Source organism: Melozone crissalis, unplaced genomic scaffold (assembly GCF_028551555.1).
Source record: "Melozone crissalis strain CALT ecotype California unplaced genomic scaffold, PUWL_Pcris_2 ptg000013l_1, whole genome shotgun sequence".
Lineage (NCBI taxonomy): Eukaryota > Metazoa > Chordata > Aves > Passeriformes > Passerellidae > Melozone > Melozone crissalis.
The window spans coordinates 44,598,634-44,606,999 of NW_026535791.1; the positions used below are offsets into that span (position 1 = coordinate 44,598,634).

Below are 8,366 nucleotides of genomic sequence, written 5' to 3' on the forward strand. Positions count from 1 at the left end.
TGTTTATTGGCATGGTGATACCAAGACTGACAAATTATTCTGATGCAAGAAATGATGTACAGCCTTGTATCCGCATCAAACAGGCTTTGATGCATGGTTGCTATTTTTGGAAGGTAATGATCTGTGAGTGGTAAAGCAAATGAACTTCTTAATGATGACAAATACAGAGAATGTACAGTACCAAGTAGAGAACATGATGTCCAACCAAAGAAAGATTTATGGGAGATAGTTATGGTACCTAAGATTTATAATGGCAAAATAAGAGAACAGGAAAAGCTTCTGGAAGATCTTGTGTGTCTACCTGGAATAAAAATTTACTTTCAGACAAAGGATGGAATGTACAGTCCACTGCATGCTTCCAGCTGATACTAACATTGCTTTGGTACTTATACACATATAAAGTGTAAGACATGCATTACTTTATCCAATTTAAATACAATTTTAAAAGCTATAGAGAAAAAAATTGGGTTTTTAACTAGCATGAAAATATGCAAAACAGTTAGTGTTTATATTGTTGGAGTGTTCCTATAAACTTCTCTTTATGTATGGGGTGGTCTTCAGCTAATGGTATGGTAAAACTGGCAAGGTGATGTTTTCATAACTAAACTTTCATTGTGCTCTTAAATGGTTTTGAATTGAAGAGATTACTGTACAGTAACCTAAGATCCATTAGTGGGAAATAAAATTCAATACATTAAATATACTATGGACAGTTAAAGTTTGTCAACAGAGGCTAAGCATAATAATGAAAACAATGCATTTGTGGTATCTCAGGTCTCACGCCTGAAAATATATTAAAGAGATGGAGAAGCCATACAATTTATGGCTAATTTCAGGGTAGAAGATCAGTCAGCATTTTGAGAGATATTTGAGGAATGGGAGAGGAAAAGCCACAGCCTTTAGGGCAAGAAAGCACTGCCTGCTGAGCTCGGCCTTGCTGCGGGGAGCCGGGCTGGTGGGAGCACAAGGCTGCTTACCTCAATCCAATTCACACCTTCGGGAAAGCCGGACCCGCAGGTACTGTGTACACGGAAACCCGTGTCCCACTAGGTACGGGTGGCCTCTAAATGAAGCGTCTGTTTTGCTTCAGGTTCAGGGTCTCCCGTAGCTGTGCTCACAGACAAACAGCCTCCGGACAAGGCGCGGGGAAGGGAGCGAAGCCCGCCCAGCCTCCCCCGACGGCAGCGCCCGCGGCTCGGCCCGAGGAGCCGCTCGCTGCCCGGCGGGTCCCGCTCTGCCTCACTCACCTGCAGCCCCTGAGGGGCGGCGCGGCCCTCGGCGGCCCGGGGCGGCGGCACGGCGGTGCCGGCAGCGAGGAGCGGCGGTGTCGGGCGGCGCGGAGCCATGCGAGCCGCGGACCTGCCGCCACCTGCCCGCCGGCCTGCCCGCTCCGCCCCGGGCCCGCCGCCACCTGCGGCCCAGGGCCCGCCCGCGGCCGCGGGGCCAAAGGCGAGGCGAGCCCGCGGCGCTGCCCGGGTAGGGCGGGGTGCGGCGCTCAGGTGGTGCCACCTCGGCAAGACATTGACCGAGTCACAGGGCAACGCGGGGGTGAGCAGGAGCAGGAGCGGCCAGGCACTGAGAAAGGGCGATTTCAACATTGCAACTTTCCGCCTCGGCTTTTCTTTCCCCCTTCGCCTACCCTAAGTGGCTTAAGGTAGCGACGAGCCATCTCCAGGTTATGTTCTCGAGCGAGTGTTGGAGGTGGCGGGGCAATTGCAGCACGTAGCTGCAGTCAGGATCCTTGCGGTGGTATCTGGTGAAAGGCTTCGGCTGAAGCTGCTTGCATCTATGAACTGTAGTGCCCTTGGGTCTTCAAATGGGGCGTTTCAAGCTCAGCTTCTATGCTAGAGGTGAGAAAGGAAGGCTGGGCCAACTGACTGCAAGAACTGACCAAAATAATATTGGGTAGTTGGTTCCTCACTTTGGCATCTTATGTATTTTGGTAAACTTCTCTCAAACTTGTGAGTTCTGGTTTCAACATGAGCACTTATTTTTACTTTTTTTTCCCTAAGGAGTGTCTCCCGTATAGTCAGTGAGTCTGAGGACAGCACTTTTGCATAGAAAATACAGGTGTTACCTGATAAATGAATGAACACCATGCCACACTGACTTGCAGTCCAAGGTAAAAAAGCATTAGAGTGAAAAATGCTGTGGAGGTTGCTTGTTTCTTAGGGCACTGATAAGGGAGCCAGAAATGAAAATGGAAAGCTGATGCACACTGACTCAGTCTTAAACTGAAAAATCATTTCAACACTACTTCCAGAGCAGTCACTGTGGGTCAAAAAAGAAATTCAATTATAGGTTTTATTTCTGCCAAGTAGCATTGTTTTAAAAATATTCATGCTATACTGGCAGAAGTGATTTTATAAAATATTTCTATGTGTAGGAAAGACATACCCTCATGTAAAGCAAATCTGAGAAGTACATTGTTCACTTGCTGGGTTGCACTGCAACTCTGACAACAAAGACGTTTTCTGCTTTGTGTACTCTATATAATTGCTTGGGTGTAGGCTGCATTCAAGATAAAAAAATGTTTGTTCTTCTCCCACCTCAGGAAATAAAAGCACCAAAAATACAACATAGATGAGAAGCACAAGATAAGAAACTTAAAACGAAGCTTAGACTTTTGCATCTGCTGAAATAAATTATTAAACTGCTTCATGGATTTTAATAAAAACCAAATGTGGGACAGCGTAAAGAAATTCAAATTACAGTATATTAGAAAGTCAGGTTAAAAAAATCCATTAGAAGGGAACATCATTTCAGACCATACCTTTATATATAATGTTTTAATTACAAACCAATATTTTTTTTTCAAATTTTATGAATAAAAAATCTGATCCTTGTCATTAAATAAGGCTGTGTTTTGATATATTCAAACCAAGTGGAGTCATGAGAAAATTTTATCCATCTTATCAAGCTCTTTTTCTTCTGTTTGGAAAGTGTCCAAAATGTAAAACTAAATGAAATATCTTTCCATGTGTTCAGATAACAGTGCATGTTAATACCACAAATCTATGTATGATTCATTCATCTTCATTTCACTTACTCCCTCTGCTGGGAATTAGCATGAAAGTTCAGTGGATCAGAGGGAAGATCATTAAGAGTGCAACATACATTAAAAAGCCTCTTTTGCTTCTTTTAAAGATCACACTTCTTTACAGACTCTCCAGTCTGTACCAGTAAATCAATTTGCATTTCTTCTTGCAGGGCTATTCATTCCAAAATTATGAGGAAGGAGAAGCAAAATAACGACTTAAATATGGAATATATACTAAGTTTTTATGGGTTCTACTGTATCATTGTAACTGCCAGTATCAGAGATTAAATAAATATAGAAAAACAACTGAGTAACAGAACTGCTAAAACATACCTGATGCTGATAGCCATGTTGCTAATACACCATTGCCTACACTGACACTGACAGGATTAGTTGGTCTGAGAAGAAAGGGGGTAGAAGGGGATAGAACAAAAATTCATTTGTAGTACTACCAAAGACTACCACATACCATGAACGTTTTTTCTGCTCAAAGACTAAAACCACTTGCTTTAACACTGACAGCAGAATCTTAACTCTGATTACATGTTGCTAAAGCTCAAGCTTTATTAGTGACTGAAAAGCGGAAAAAGAAAAGATGGAGTGATGGCAGTGGTCAACAACAGATGTCATATTGTAATGGAGATACCACTCTGTGTCCTTACATCCTGCTTCCTCTAGTCTGCAGAAAAGATAATAAGGAGAACGACACCAGAGATACTGAACTCTTTCTTTAAAAACCCTGTAAACCAGTTATGCTTGAGTGAAATACCTTCTACTGAGAAGTGGGGACAGCTTCCATTGCCACAGGTAAGAAAACTTAGTGAGAAACAACTCTGTAACCAGTGGTTAAAAATTATCATTAATATTTTTACAAATACTATAGGTTTCTTTGTTATGCAAACCACATGATTTTAGGTCCTAACAGCATAGCTGAATTTAAAATACTCTTATTTTTTATAAAACCACAAATTGTATTTCCAGGTTTGCCTATGTAAAAATATTGTGGGAAGAGGCAATTTAAATATATGTATAAAAATCAAGTATAGCATTGCTTACAGTTGCAAAGAAGTGCCACAAATGCAAATGAATGATAAATAGATTTTTTTTTTGTGTAGGTCTGTTTCCACTCAAAATATTGCAACTAAGCAACAACAAGAAAATGACAAGTAACCCACATCATGAGGAAATAGATACTATCACAAAGTGTGTAACACATTTCAGGCTGGGCATATACAACTCCTGGGTATTGAAAAAATTAAGAAGTACTACAGATTAGAGCATTTACAACTAAAAGTAAAGAACTGTAAAAACTCTGAGCTTATTGGCCTATAATATTCAGTCATGGTCTGAAGGTTTTTAGAATATACTATTGGGGCAGTGCATACAATTCCCAACCAACAAACACTGTTCCAGTCCTATTGGGCTATTACTACAGACATTGCCTACAAGCAAATTTATTGTCAAATAAAACATATTGTTTGCAAATTTCAGCAAATTCAATTTTTTTTTTTCAATTTTTTTCTTTCTTTCAGTTTCTGATTTAGATCAGACATAGGGGGATTGCCACTACAGTGATCCTGCTCTCTGAATATACTCACTTGAATGGGATTTTTTCTTAATCATCAAAAATTATGCAGCAATTAACTGCTGTCAGAAGTCACTTGAATGTGACTGCATGGAGCATCACCATGAACAAAAGTTCCTTTGGCTCCAATCCATGATATTGTAATCCCCTTGCAATTTTCCTGCAAAAAATGAAAGTTTTCATTTCCAAAACATTTTTTAAGGAAAGGCTAACCCTAATAAAAAGGCTATTACTTTACCAGAGTACTCAAGGAAAATCAGGTTTATTACATCTTGATATTTATAATCTCATATTCCTTTATCCCTTTATTCATTTCTGCATAAGAGTTTTAAAGTCCAAATTGCTAAAGAATCTTCTGCTTTTTCTTTTAAGATGAGCACCTAGCCCCTCTTTACTGACTTCTTTATTATGTTCCATGGAAAAGCATCATCACTGCAACTAAAGAATTACATCTTAGGACATGGCCTCTGCACAGCATATCCAGTCCCAAAAAGAACTCCTTTTATCTGTAGTAAGTTTATCTTATATCAGCTTCTTACCTTCTAGATGACAGGGTATTAGTTTTATAGACCAAGATCACATATCTCCAACTGTTTTGTGATCACTTTCTAGAAAAAAAAAATCAATATGACAGTATGATTGCAAAACAACAAATCTCTTTCTCATCTTCCAGGATAATGAAATGATCATCTCTCATCTGGGAAAAGTGTACAATATGCCTTTTAATAACTGCATAATGAGGCAATGGTTAATATCATTATGTCTGCTCCTACAGTCTTTATTTATTACTTGCAAGCAGTCTCATTAACACTGGTGATTGCTGATATGACTTCTGTGGCTGTCCGCCAAATAAGAAATTAAAATCAGCTCACCTGTACTGAAAAATATTGTTACTCTTGTAGAAGAGTAGATTGTGGAAGATAATCCAAAATTTATGTTGCACATATATATCTATACTGTAATTTTTTTAAAAAACATTATTCATTATTCAATCCTCTGTTTTTAGAGGATTTTAAAAGCCACCTGTTCCCAAAAAGCTACACAGTTGCTTTATTTCAGTATTAGGAGCATTCATATAGGTTATGCTGTCCTTAATTATTATTCAGACATGTATGTTAATGTTGAACATTCAGCTTATCACAAAAAAACTCTTATAAAGGAATATATGTGCAAGTTTATTGCTTAATCCATTATTGTGACCAACATGCCTTGCAAAAATAAACCAGAGACTTAATCAATTCTTTTATGAAGATAGCAAAAAGGATTCAGGTGTGGATTCTGAAAGCACTTTGAAAAAACTTCCAAGACTCTTTAACAGTCCATCCAGATCATTTGACAGACTAGATTTTATTGTATAAAAATGTCATAGCACATTTGATGTGTAAGGCAAGCTTTGGACTCCTATCACCTAAGAAAATCAGGCAGAAAAGGTCTTTCCCACCAGGTCTGCAACACAAACTGCAGGGCACATCCTTTCCACTTTACTGGAGCAAGGACTCTGGTACAATAAATACAAAGAGAAAGATGGAATAATAAGAAAAAGTTACTGTCCAACTTATTTCTGATATCACATCCTCCATAGAACGAAAAGGTGACTGCCTGTCTCATCTCCCATCACAGAGTGTCTGCTGAAATAACAGCCGGAAAGAAGGAAGTTCATTAATTGTGATTCCAACACTACTATCTCATTATACTTCTTGTATGATGCAGAGTCACACATTAGCTGTGGAAGAAGCCTCTCCAGTTTCTAGCAGTTGTTTCTACAGTACTTTTTTCAATCCCTGGTGACTTATCTTAAAGTGGCTGGAAAATGAGATGTCCTCTCCAGGAAGACCCTCCTGGAAAAGTAGTACACTACCTAACAGGAACTTACACCTAAATCATATTTCATCGATTCCCCAAATATCTATTTTTAAAGTCTTAATTCTGTAATTCTGTTGATTATTACAACCAGATATTTGCATTAATATTCTTGCTTTTACTCTCAGGCAATATTCTACATTTGTTTTTATTTTGTTATGGTCTCAATGAATTTACTAACTCTTTCTAGATTTAGCTGAGAGGGAAATCATCATTCATAGATACTTCGTACATTTCTACTACTCCATCTCATTCTTCATTGACATTCTTAAGTTCTTGACATAAAATTAATCAAGAACTTTAGTTCTGTGGACACTAAAGCAAATACGTAGATCAAATGTAAATCACTTATACAAAGCAGACATTTCCCGGTACAGATCTCTGCTCAATTTTAGGACAGCCTTTTCTAACAGGCTATTTCATTCATCCCTGTATCACTCCACTACACAAACCTGATAAATTCTTTCAATTTAAGCTTTTAAAATGTAGCACAGACTGCTAATGTTTCAGTTGTTATTGCATTTTTTTTAATGAAAACAATCCCAAACCATTTAGCATAAACAAGTAACTAAGTAGTGCTCAAGGGAATTGAGCAACCTGGTTTAGTGGAAAGTTAGAACTAGATAGTCTTTAATGTCCCTTCCAACTCAAACCATTCTAGAATTCCAGGATTCTGTAAGTCTGAAACAACTTTAGTTCTTCCCATGTAGCAAAAAATAAAAGTATAACAAGGACTTGAATGAGGAAAAAAGTTATGAATTACGTTATTTATTACATATTAATTATATATCTTGAATTCTCAAAAATGGAAAACAACCAAACAGAAAAAATGACTTCATTGCCATGCAAAAGCTACCTAGATTTAATTAAGAAAAACTTAGCTTAAAACAGTATGAAAATTTTAAACCTGGCTCACTTACTTCATTTTTACTTTTACTTTAAACTCAGTGTACCCTAGGCATGTGCAAAAGTCACATAAGGCCAACCAGGATAAAAAAGCCCAAATCAAATGAAAACAGAACACCAAAATCCCCCACAAAACCAGGGGGAAAAGGGAACATTAAGCAAGATAGGAATTTAATTCCTAATCTAGCTTGCAGAAGATTAGTCTTCATTTGCTATTTAGCCAGGAGTTTACTTCTTAGAATGGAATTTTATCACCCTGGAAAGGGAGTAAAGCAAATAGAAAAAGCACCATAATTGTTAGTAACAGTGTGGTGACTACACGGATTGTTTCCTCTTTGTAAGTATCAAAATAGAAGAAACTGTTATGGTAGTTAAAGGTAAATGAAACTGTTCCAAATGACACAATATTTCTTTCAACATATTTAAGAGCTACACTGTACTCAGATGAAGGAGGAGTAGACACAATTCTATCAGAGGAATGAAGACTCCCTGTACTTTCTATCAAGGATTGGCAGTAGCTAAAAAATAATTGTCCTGCACAGCTGTGTTTTATTCCTAAGAGCACCAGAACCAGCTCGCTGATCCGAGGAAACTTGTCTCTTATTATTGGGAACCATTTTTAATACTTAGAGAAGCCTTTGATAGCAAAGATTAGTCAAGTGCCAAAGGAAATAATCTCAGTGAACAAATTAAACTTGGAAGTACATAATCATCTCAAAAGCAAGTCATGAACTGAGACTTCTTCCCCCTCCACTGGCAATATTTTTTATGCATGCTGTCAGCTTCTAAACATTTTAAAAGGAAATGTAGTTTCCATCAAATATTTCTCTGAAAGACAGATTAGTGAGTCTCCTTGTATCTCTCTTACTGAGATTTATTTCTATGTATCTATTGTCTCATTTTTCACTGAAAGACAGAAGATATCCATGGTAAATGCAGGTTTAAAATGAAAAAGTGTAAACATCTCCTGGGAGG

General features: G+C 38.0%; 1 protein-coding gene across 1 annotated transcript in view; it reads right to left on the reverse strand.

Moving 5' to 3' along the window:
* CRACDL (CRACD like) overlaps positions 1–1,706 on the reverse strand; it is a 62,938-nt gene extending 61,232 nt beyond the window's left edge. The window contains exon 1 of the mRNA XM_054272014.1: positions 1,640–1,706. The gene's annotated coding sequence lies outside the window, so the exon portion shown is untranslated. The remainder of the gene's footprint in view (positions 1–1,639) is intronic.
* Between the last annotated feature and the right edge of the window lie 6,660 nt (positions 1,707–8,366).